A 12,500-nucleotide genomic window follows, 5' to 3' on the forward strand; every position below is an offset into this window, starting at 1 on the left:
ACAGTCAAGTGAAAGATCGGTACCAGACTTCAACTCAATCGGCCGATTGGTTTAACTAATAAGTGCACCGGTCCTACCACCTTCAGAAGCAGCATTCCCGGCCTGTTGCATGTATTAGCTCTGGTTTTCATCAATCTTCCCCTGCTGTGTTATACTGAGCTTATGCGGTTTCTCGATTGTCGTGCAAAGTGTGTTATCACACATACCCAATATGCTCAACTCTCATGTTCGTTTGACGCACCAAACTTTATTAGTGATGCACCACACAACAGGTTTTAATATACGCGATCGTGTGTGTTTCAGTGTGAACTTGGTGCGCCAAGTCCATTTGTGATGCATCACTTAGCTAACCATCTTTCGGGACTGTTTAGGGTATGTGCTCCTCCACATCTATGCTTACTCGTACACATTCTCTGTCAATAGGTTTAAGATCGGGCATTCTACCATATCATTGCCTTAATGCTTTCAAATCAAGGCTACCAGGGTAGCCTAATTGCGTTCGAAACTCAACTTGTGAGCTGTCGGCCCTAGAAGTTTTTTAGGCTGCTAGGACCTCTCTCTATATTTTGCCTTTGGACTTCTCGAAGCTCAACTTGTGAGCAGTTCCATGCACCACTACCCGTATCTCTTAGCTTAGTTCTAGCCATGTGCGTTCAAAGCTCAACGTTAAGCTGTGTCCTGCACCACAATCGTTATATAATAAGCTTATCTCTAAGCTTTTTTGCGTTCAATGCTCAACGTTAAGCTATCCCTTCGCTTAGAACCTCGCTCTACATTTTGCCTTTGGACTTCTCGAAGCTCAACTTGTGAGCAGTTCCATGCACCACTATAGGTATCTCTTAGCTTAGTTCTAGCCATGTGCGTTCAAAGCTCAACGTTAAGCGGCCTCATGCACCACAACCCTTGTATCTTAAGCTTATCTCTAAGCTTTTTTGCGTTCAATGCTCAACGTTAAGCTATCCCTTCGCTTAGAACCTCGCTCTACATTTTGCCTTTGGACTTCTCGAAGCTCAACTTGTGAGCAGTTCCATGCACCACTATAGGTATCTCTTAGCTTAGTTCTAGCCATGTGCGTTCAAAGCTCAACGTTAAGCGGCCTCATGCACCACAACCCTTGTATCTTAAGCTTATCTCTAAGCTTTTTTGCGTTCAATGCTCAACGTTAAGCTATCCCTTCGCTTAGAACCTCGCTCTATATTCAACTTTCAGATACCTCAAAGCTCAACTTATGTGGTCTGCTATTGCTCTTGAACGGGTACAATATCTGACAGAGGGGGGTTTTTGGCCCAAATTATGCATTATTAGTTTAACCTCCGTCGCAGAACCACATTTGACCAGGTCGAGAAAAAAATTTTTTCGTGACGACCTGGTCCCCCATAGTAGGGAATGAACATGACATCTTAACCATATTTGACCATTTTCAAATTTCTCGTCGCGGAATCATGACTTTGCTAGTAAAATTTGTTCCGGGTAGGGACCTCCCATACAAAATTTTCATCGCTCCAAAAGTGATTTCGTTTCACTTTTCAACATTTACAAGGTCCATAAATCATGTTTTGAGACGATATGGAAAAAAAAATTTTTTGCCCGTCTCGACCAACTCGACCGATGGTGACCACAGCAGGGTGCTCCATACAAATTTTCCTTATGTGGAATTTTCAGTGTAAAATAAGGTTTCTCCAATCGATCGCGGGTTTCACTTTTCATCATTTGCTAGGTCTAACTATGATGTTTTGAGTGGTCCCGCAAAAATTTTTTCTCTTGGCCAGTCGACCCTTTCGTCCATGTCGGTGTGTTCTGCAGTAGGGTGCTCCATACAAATTTTCCTTATGTGGAATTTTTCAGTGTAAAATAAGGTTTCTCCAATCGATCGCGGGTTTCACTTTTCATCATTTGCTAGGTCTAACTATGATGTTTTGAGTGGTCCCGCAAAAATTTTTTCTTGGACCGGGCCTTCCTTCCCGGCCCTGTCGGTGTGCTCTGCAGTAGGGTGCTCCATACAAATTTTCCTTATGTGGAATTTTTCAGTGTAAAATAAGGTTTCTCCAATCGATCGCGGGTTTCACTTTTCATCATTTGCTAGGTCTAACTATGATGTTTTGAGTGGTCCCGCAAAAATTTTTTCTTGGACCGGGCCTTCCTTCCCGGCCCTGTCGGTGTGCTCTGCAGTAGGGTGCTCCATACAAATTTTCCTTATGTGGAATTTTTCAGTGTAAAATAAGGTTTCTCCAATCGATCGCGGGTTTCACTTTTCATCATTTGCTAGGTCTAACTATGATGTTTTGAGTGGTCCCGCAAAAATTTTTTCTTGGACCGGGCCTTCCTTCCCGGCCCTGTCGGTGTGCTCTGCAGTAGGGTGCTCCATACAAATTTTCCTTATGTGGAATTTTTCAGTGTAAAATAAGGTTTCTCCAATCGATCGCGGGTTTCACTTTTCATCATTTGCTAGGTCTAACTATGATGTTTTGAGTGGTCCCGCAAAAATTTTTTCTTGGACCGGGCCTTCCTTCCCGGCCCTGTCGGTGTGCTCTGCAGTAGGGTGCTCCATACAAATTTTCCTTATGTGGAATTTTTCAGTGTAAAATAAGGTTTCTCCAATCGATCGCGGGTTTCACTTTTCATCATTTGCTAGGTCTAACTATGATGTTTTGAGTGGTCCCGCAAAAATTTTTTCTTGGACCGGGCCTTCCTTCCCGGCCCTGTCGGTGTGCTCTGCAGTAGGGTGCTCCATACAAATTTTCCTTATGTGGAATTTTTCAGTGTAAAATAAGGTTTCTCCAATCGATCGCGGGTTTCACTTTTCATCATTTGCTAGGTCTAACTATGATGTTTTGAGTGGTCCCGCAAAAATTTTTTCTCTTGGCCAGTCGACCCTTTCGTCCATGTCGGTGTGTTCTGCAGTAGGGTGCTCCAACCAAGTTTTCCTTATGTGGAATTTTTCAGTGTAAAATAAGGTTTCTCCAATCGATCGCGGGTTTCACTTTTCATCATTTGCTAGGTCTAACTATGATGTTTTGAGTGGTCCCGCAAAAATTTTTTCTTGGACCGGGCCTTCCTTCCCGGCCCTGTCGGTGTGCTCTGCAGTAGGGTGCTCCATACAAATTTTCCTTATGTGGAATTTTTCAGTGTAAAATAAGGTTTCTCCAATCGATCGCGGGTTTCACTTTTCATCATTTGCTAGGTCTAACTATGATGTTTTGAGTGGTCCCGCAAAAATTTTTTCTTGGACCGGGCCTTCCTTCCCGGCCCTGTCGGTGTGCTCTGCAGTAGGGTGCTCCATACAAATTTTCCTTATGTGGAATTTTTCAGTGTAAAATAAGGTTTCTCCAATCGATCGCGGGTTTCACTTTTCATCATTTGCTAGGTCTAACTATGATGTTTTGAGTGGTCCCGCAAAAATTTTTTCTTGGACCGGGCCTTCCTTCCCGGCCCTGTCGGTGTGCTCTGCAGTAGGGTGCTCCATACAAATTTTCCTTATGTGGAATTTTTCAGTGTAAAATAAGGTTTCTCCAATCGATCGCGGGTTTCACTTTTCATCATTTGCTAGGTCTAACTATGATGTTTTGAGTGGTCCCGCAAAAATTTTTTCTTGGACCGGGCCTTCCTTCCCGGCCCTGTCGGTGTGCTCTGCAGTAGGGTGCTCCATACAAATTTTCCTTATGTGGAATTTTTCAGTGTAAAATAAGGTTTCTCCAATCGATCGCGGGTTTCACTTTTCATCATTTGCTAGGTCTAACTATGATGTTTTGAGTGGTCCCGCAAAAATTTTTTCTTGGACCGGGCCTTCCTTCCCGGCCCTGTCGGTGTGCTCTGCAGTAGGGTGCTCCATACAAATTTTCCTTATGTGGAATTTTTCAGTGTAAAATAAGGTTTCTCCAATCGATCGCGGGTTTCACTTTTCATCATTTGCTAGGTCTAACTATGATGTTTTGAGTGGTCCCGCAAAAATTTTTTCTTGGACCGGGCCTTCCTTCCCGGCCCTGTCGGTGTGTTCTGCAGTAGGGTGCTCCATACAAATTTTCCTTATGTGGAATTTTTCAGTGTAAAATAAGGTTTCTCCAATCGATCGCGGGTTTCACTTTTCATCATTTGCTAGGTCTAACTATGATGTTTTGAGTGGTCCCGCAAAAATTTTTTCTTGGACCGGGCCTTCCTTCCCGGCCCTGTCGGTGTGCTCTGCAGTAGGGTGCTCCATACAAATTTTCCTTATGTGGAATTTTTCAGTGTAAAATAAGGTTTCTCCAATCGATCGCGGGTTTCACTTTTCATCATTTGCTAGGTCTAACTATGATGTTTTGAGTGGTCCCGCAAAAATTTTTTCTTGGACCGGGCCTTCCTTCCCGGCCCTGTCGGTGTGCTCTGCAGTAGGGTGCTCCATACAAATTTTCCTTATGTGGAATTTTTCAGTGTAAAATAAGGTTTCTCCAATCGATCGCGGGTTTCACTTTTCATCATTTGCTAGGTCTAACTATGATGTTTTGAGTGGTCCCGCAAAAATTTTTTCTTGGACCGGGCCTTCCTTCCCGGCCCTGTCGGTGTGCTCTGCAGTAGGGTGCTCCATACAAATTTTCCTTATGTGGAATTTTTCAGTGTAAAATAAGGTTTCTCCAATCGATCGCGGGTTTCACTTTTCATCATTTGCTAGGTCTAACTATGATGTTTTGAGTGGTCCCGCAAAAATTTTTTCTTGGACCGGGCCTTCCTTCCCGGCCCTGTCGGTGTGCTCTGCAGTAGGGTGCTCCATACAAATTTTCCTTATGTGGAATTTTTCAGTGTAAAATAAGGTTTCTCCAATCGATCGCGGGTTTCACTTTTCATCATTTGCTAGGTCTAACTATGATGTTTTGAGTGGTCCCGCAAAAATTTTTTCTTGGACCGGGCCTTCCTTCCCGGCCCTGTCGGTGTGCTCTGCAGTAGGGTGCTCCATACAAATTTTCCTTATGTGGAATTTTTCAGTGTAAAATAAGGTTTCTCCAATCGATCGCGGGTTTCACTTTTCATCATTTGCTAGGTCTAACTATGATGTTTTGAGTGGTCCCGCAAAAATTTTTTCTTGGACCGGGCCTTCCTTCCCGGCCCTGTCGGTGTGCTCTGCAGTAGGGTGCTCCATACAAATTTTCCTTATGTGGAATTTTTCAGTGTAAAATAAGGTTTCTCCAATCGATCGCGGGTTTCACTTTTCATCATTTGCTAGGTCTAACTATGATGTTTTGAGTGGTCCCGCAAAAATTTTTTCTCTTAGCCAATCGACCCTTTCGTCCATGTCGGTGTGTTCTGCAGTAGGGTGCTCCAACCAAGTTTTCCTAATGAAAGTTTTTCGTGGTTTCGTGTGAGTTAAAAACTCCGGAACTTGGCTTATTTTCACCATAATTTCCACATATGGTGACCAACTCAATAAACGTTTTGTGCGTATCCTATGGACAGTTTTTCGCGTTCAACTTGGTGAACTAGGGTTGTTTTCCCGAAGGGTAGAAAAATCTGGACTTAGCCAAATTTTGAAATCTCCAACCAATCTTGGCCTGTTAGATTATCTTGGTTGGGTTGCTATGGGCTGCTACGGCCTACTTGATAGGCAATGTTTCAACTCTTGGAAGCTTTCGTGGTTGTTTAGAACTGTCCATGGCCTTCTTGATAGAAATGGCTTATGGTGGCCATGGACTTAGCAACATTTTGAGATCCAATCTTGGCCTGTTAGAGTATCTTGGTTGGTTTGCTATGGGCTGGTACGGCCTACTTGATAGGCAATGTTTCAACTCTTGGAAGCTTTCGTGGTTGCTAAGCACTGTCCATGGCCTTCTTGATAGAAATGGCTTATGGTGGCCATGGACTTAGCCAAATTTTGAAGTCTCCAACCAATCTTGGCCTGTTAGAGTATCTTGGTTGGGTTGCTATGGGCTGCTACGGCCTACTTGATAGGCAATGTTTCAACTCTTGGAAGCTTTCGTGGTTGCTAAGCACAGTTCGTGGCCTTCTTGATAGAAATGGCTTATGGTGGCCATGGACTTAGCCAAATTTTGAAATCTCCAACCAATCTTGGCCTGTTAGAGTATCTTGGTTGGGTTGCTATGGGCTGGTACGGCCTACTTGATAGGCAATGTTTCAACTCTTGGAAGCTTTCGTGGTTGCTAAGCACTGTTCGTGGCCTTCTTGATAGAAATGGCTTATGGTGGCCATGGACTTAGCCAAATTTTGAATTCTCCAACCAATCTTGGCCTGTTAGAGTATCTTGGTTGGGTTGCTATGGGCTGGTACGGCCTACTTGATAGGCAATGTTTCAACTCTTGGCCGCTTTCGTGGTTGCTAAGCACTGTTCATGGCCTTCTTGATAGAAATGGCTTATGGTGGCCATGGACTTAGCCAAATTTTGAAATCTCCAACCAATCTTGGCCTGTTAGAGTATCTTGGTTGGGTTGCTATGGGCTGGTACGGCCTACTTGATAGGCAATGTTTCAACTCTTGGAAGCTTTCGTGGTTGCTAAGCACTGTCCATGGCCTTCTTGGTAGAAATGGCTTATGGTGGCCATGGACTTAGCCAAATTTTGAAATCTCCAACCAATCTTGGCCTGTTAGAGTATCTTGGTTGGGTTGCTATGGGCTGCTACGGCCTACTTGATAGGCAATGTTTCAACTCTTGGAAGCTTTCGTGGTTGTTTAGAACTGTCCATGGCCTTCTTGATAGAAATGGCTTATGGTGGCCATGGACTTAGCAAAATTTTGAATTCTCCAACCAATCTTGGCCTGTTAGATTATCTTGGTTGGGTTGCTATGGGCTGCTACGGCCTACTTGATAGGCAATGTTTCAACTCTTGGAAGCTTTCGTGGTTGTTTAGAACTGTCCATGGCCTTCTTGATAGAAATGGCTTATGGTGGCCATGGACTTAGCAACATTTTGAGATCCAATCTTGGCCTGTTAGAGTATCTTGGTTGGGTTGCTATGGGCTGCTACGGCCTACTTGATAGGCAATGTTTCAACTCTTGGAAGCTTTCGTGGTTGCTAAGCACAGTTCGTGGCTTATTGATAGAAATGGCTTATCGTGGCCATGGACTTAGCAAAATTTTGAATTCTCCAACCAATCTTGGCCTGTTAGAATATCTTGGTTGGGTTGCTATGGGCTGGTACGGCCTACTTGATAGGCAATGTTTCAACTCTTGGAAGCTTTCGTGGTTGCTAAGCACTGTTCGTGGCCTTCTTGATAGAAATGGCTTATGGTGGCCATGGACTTAGCCAAATTTTGAAGTCTCCAACCAATCTTGGCCTGTTAGAGTATCTTGGTTGGGTTGCTATGGGCTGGTACGGCCTACTTGATAGGCAATGTTTCAACTCTTGGAAGCTCTCGTGGTTGCTAAGCACTGTCCATGGCCTTCTTGATAGAAATGGCTTATGGTGGCCATGGACTTAGCAACATTTTGAAGTCTCCAACCAATCTTGGCCTGTTAGATTATCTTGGTTGGTTTGCTATGGGCTGGTACGGCCTACTTGATAGGCAATGTTTCAACTCTTGGAAGCTTTCGTGGTTGCTTAGGATAAGAATCCCGACGAGAAAGGTTTCCCGGACTTATAAAAATAACCGATTAGCCCCAAGGACACATCTTCCTTGAAAGGCTAATCATGCACCACACACCACACCACCCATAGGCTTGCAAGCAGCACTCTTGTCGAGTGCAGCAAGCCTATGCTCACATCAACTACCGTACACGTACCACCATAGGCTTGCAAGCAGCACTCTTGTCGAGTGCAGCAAGCCTATGCTCATCAACTACCATACGTACCACCACAGCCTTGCAAGCAGCACTCTTGTCGAGTGCAGCAAGCCTATACTCCACGAACTAACCACTTCACCACCAAGCATGGGTCGCCTGAGAGGATCGATGCGAACGCATCTCTACAACTCGCAGCTCCCAGCCTGTAGTCCCGTCGTTTGCGGGCGGTCGAAGGTGTCGAAACTAGTTGTATCCACGGTCGACGGGAGCACAGCCACCAGGGTTCCCTGTGATAAGGTACTTCCACGTGCAGCGTACACCCGCCCGTTGCGGCTCAGTCTAGTGCTATAGCGGGGATGAGACGGCAGTGTGCACGGGGCAGCACCGACGGATCTCAGAGGGTTGTTAAGCCCGCTAGCTTCCGATCACCTAATGGGTTTATGATGCGCTATCAGCTCGGATTGGATACGACCTTAGAGGCGTTCAGGCATAATCCAGCGGACGTAGCGTCATACCAAAGTCCGGTCGAACTAGTATTGAGCCAGTGGTCCGTACCTGTGGTTCCTCTCGTACTGCACAGGAATTCCGTTAAGATAGCAGCATACAGCACACACCAGTAGGGTAAAACTAACCTGTCTCACGACGGTCTAAACCCAGCTCACGTTCCCTTGAAAGGGTGAACAATCCTACGCTTGGTGAATTTTGCTTCACAATGATAGGAAGAGCCGACATCGAAGGATCAATAAGCCACGTCGCTATGAACGCTTGGCGGCCACAAGCCAGTTATCCCTGTGGTGACATTCGAGCAGTCGAGCTGTTTGGACATGGCGTGTTTTGCTCCGCAGTGAGAAGGAAAATATTGGTGCAAAAATCGTTTGGAGAGACTGGATTTTAGTTATAATCCGTTGTTAAGTGTACGTTTTAAGGGAATCGAGTGAAAACCGCGTGAAAATCGGTGCGATAATACGGAAAATAAGTAAAAAACATTCCCCATACATTTTGTATGGGGAACTATTTCCGCTATAAAAACGGGCAAAATAGACCTTTTTCGGTGCGGTTTTCAGTGAAAAAGCGAGATTGGACGCCATTTAAGCGATTAAAAGTGATAGACAGTGTTTGCCGGTGAAATTCGGCCCGAAATACGGAGTGGCAAATTCGCGCAAAGAATTACAACAACAACAACAACAACAGTGTGTGTGTATCGTGAGTTTGCGTAAAAATCCGGTCCAATCGGGCCGGAAGTGGACGGAAACGGTAGTTTTTGTGCCCGTGATCGTGTTAATGCAAAAAAACCGGACGGAAATCGGACGAAAATCGCCGAAAAACAACGTGGCAAAAAAGTGCAAGGGGTGCTACCGCCGGAGCACGTGGTTTCGAGCAACGGTGTTTATTAGAAAATCGTTAATAACTTTGCGAGTTTTTATCGGATTCGTGTGCGGTTTTCACCGTTGTGATTGTTTTAACTCGTTTAATAAGATCCAAGCGAAAAAACAGTGAAAAACGCGAAAAAATTTTTTGACATTTTTTGGTGACATCCGAGTGACACATATGACCCCGCTGACGAATTTTCGAAGGTGAGCAGTCCCCCGCTGACAAATTTTCAAATTGACGGTTTTTGCTCGAAAAACTGCTCGAAACTCAAAAACACGTAGAAAAATTCTGGGAAGCTGGGGGGGTCATCGGCAGCTCGAATCTGCTCGATTTGGACAGTTTTCATCGAGCTCGAAACTGCTCGAAACTGCTCGAATTTCCGAATTTAACTGAAAATCGCGGGGAAAAATCGGGAACGACTGGGGAAAATACGGGAAGGCGTCTGCAAGTAGGGAAACACCTCCCCCTGACCACGGAGGCCTGCTTGGGTCTCTAAAATGGCGACAACCCGAGCATCGCGTCCTCGGTCGGAGTCTACCGAGGAAAGGCCGGGGCGGTCTCTTTTGGCTGTAGAGCCGAAGGTAATGTTGACAAGAGCTTCGGTGATGGCATCGAAGTCGACGAACAACGACATGGTGGAACTGCGGAAGGTGATCGGGGAAATGTCCCTCGCAAACGAGCAGCTTCGAACCATGTGTAAAGAGCTGCAGCAAGAGCTTGTGATGCTGCGACAGCGGATTGAGGCCAATGACAACATGGCCCGCGAGGAACGAAAGTTGGCCCGGGAGGAACTGAAGCTGGCCCAGCAGCAGTTCAAAGAAGAGCTGCAATGGAACAAGCAACAGGCTCGTCAGTGGCACGAGGAGACTCAACGTCTCCGCAAGGAGCTAGAAAAGGAGACGGCAAGCCACCAGGAGCTGTTGGCGCAGATGCTTGGTTGTGGCGGCAATCAGGCACAGCAATCGCAGCTGCAGGAGCAGTCGTCTTCTTTGACGAAGCAGCAGCCCCAACGGTTGCAGAAACAACAGCAACGGCCACAACAGACGCAGGGGCCAACGCGTGGCCCTGCTCAGCAGCAACCGCTGCAGCAGCAACAACAACAGCAGCAGCAGCGGCCGTCCTATGCCAATGTGGCTGCCGAGGCATCTGGTACACAGGCGACGCAGAGTGGCGCATGGACGGTGGTGGGACCCCGCAAGGCACCACCGAAGCCGCAGCAGCAACAACAGCAGCAGCCGGAAAAGCCACGCCCGCAACTTGCGCCACGCAAGCAGTCGACGAAAAAGAAGATGGACGCTATAGAGGTGGCCCCAGGAGACGGTCAAACGTGGACAGACGTTTACCAGCTAGTCCGCAGCGCACCGTCGTTGGCTGAACACCAGGCGAAGCTCGGTGTGGGACGGCGAACGACGCGGGATCGGCTGGTTATGGACGTAGAGGACGGTGCTAATTCGGAAGCAATTTTTCAACGTGTACAGGAGGTCTGCGCACAGGCCGCAGCTCCGGCCACCGCCCGCCTGGTGACGGAAACGGTAGAGGTCCGCCTGGAAGAGGTGGACCCTTTAGCGACGGCGACGGACGTGGCGACGGCGATCCAAACATTCACAGAGCAGTCGGTGAAGGAATCCGCCGTGCATTTGGTCAAGGCATGGAATGGCACGCAGACGGCATACGTCCGAATGGCAGTGAAGGCGGCAGCGAAGATTGCGCAGCAGCACGTGAAGGTGCTGCACACTTCGTGCCTAGCTACGCAGTTGACACCACTGACGCGGGGCCAGCAGCGGTGCTTCAAATGCCTGGAGCACGGACACCTGCGGCACCAATGCCGGAGCGAGATGGATTGGTCGACGCACTGCATCCGCTGCGGCCAACCGGGACACCTGGCCCGAACATGCACGGCAGCGGTCTGCTGCGTGACATGCAAGGGCCCGCACCGGGTGGGACATCCGTCCTGTCCTCGACAACGATAAAGGTCCTGCAGATCAACCTCGGGCGCAGCAGATCAGCGCAGGACCTGATGCTGCAGACGGCGCGGGAGCTGGGGGTGGACGTTGTCATCGCCTGCGAATTATATAAGTCGCCTCGGGACAACGGCAGATGGGCGGTGGATGAGGCGCAGAGTGTGGCAGTGGTCGCCACCGGGGCTTATCCCATACAGCGTTTATGGGAAAGCGCTCATCCTGGGCTGGTGGTGGCCACAGTGGGAGGAGTGACATTCGCTAGCTGCTACGTCTCGCCAAACACCGGACCAGCGGACTTCGTCGCCTATCTCGAGGCGGTGGAGATGGCGTTGGTGGGACATCAGCACCTGGTGATGGCAGGTGATCTTAATGCATGGAGTACGGACTGGGGGAGTGCCCGCACAACATCGAGAGGGCACATCCTCAAGGGCGCTATCGACCATCTGCAGCTGGAGGTCCTCAACCGCGGTAACGTGCCCACCTTCAAGGGCAATGGGGTCGCGCGCGAGAGCGTTGTAGATGTGTCCTTCGCGAGCTCTACGGTCGCCCTTGAGGACACCTGGAGGGTCAGCCAGCGATATTCGTACAGCGACCACCGGTACGTGGAGTTCTCCGTGGGCGTTCCGGGGAGACGGTCAGCACCGCAGCAGCGTACGAAACAACACCATCGGACGCAGTCGTCTCGCCTCCCGCAGCATGCAGGAGTTCGCTGGAAGACGTCGACTTTCTGCAGGGAGGGATACCAGGCTGCGCTGATTGATTGTCGATTTGCAGAAGCGGACACGCCTGACGCGCTGGTAGGAGCGCTGTCCCTGGCCTGCGACAGGACGATGGAGCGAGTGGGCCCGCCAAAGTTCCGTCAGCCGCCTAGGCTCTACTGGTGGACTCCGGAGCTGGAACGCATGAGGCGTGAGTGCGAGGAGGCGGAAGAGAGGCATCGTGGGGCCAAGGGGCCAACAGAACGGGACGCGGCTTTGGGGCGTCTGCAGGACCTTCGTAGAGGGCTGCAGCGCGGGATCCAGGAGAGTCGAAACGAGAAGCTCCAAGAGCTGATCGACGGAGTCGACAGCGACGTATTCGGACTGGGATACAAGGTGGTGATGGCCAAGCTGCGTGGTCGCACCCCGCCGGAGACGGACCGGACAGTGCTGGAGCCGATCGTGGATGCCCTGTTTCCGCTGCATCCCCCGTTCGAGTGGCCAGCCATCGAGCGAACGGCTGACGAGGAGAGGCTGCGACCCGTCACGGAAGCGGAGGTTCTCGCGCTGGCAGAACGGATGGCCCCATCCAAAGCACCTGGGCTCGATGGGATCCCGAACGCGGCGGTGAAAACCGCGATCCGTGAACACCCGCAGGCGTTTGTGCGGGTGTTTAACGACCTACTGGAACGCGGTGAGTTCCCGCGGGCTTGGAAGGAGGCGAGGCTGGTGCTGGTAGCCAAACCGGGCAAGCCACCGGGCGATCCAT

The sequence above is a fragment of the Anopheles marshallii genome (genome assembly GCF_943734725.1).
Source record: "Anopheles marshallii chromosome X unlocalized genomic scaffold, idAnoMarsDA_429_01 X_unloc_90, whole genome shotgun sequence".
Taxonomy (NCBI): domain Eukaryota; kingdom Metazoa; phylum Arthropoda; class Insecta; order Diptera; family Culicidae; genus Anopheles; species Anopheles marshallii.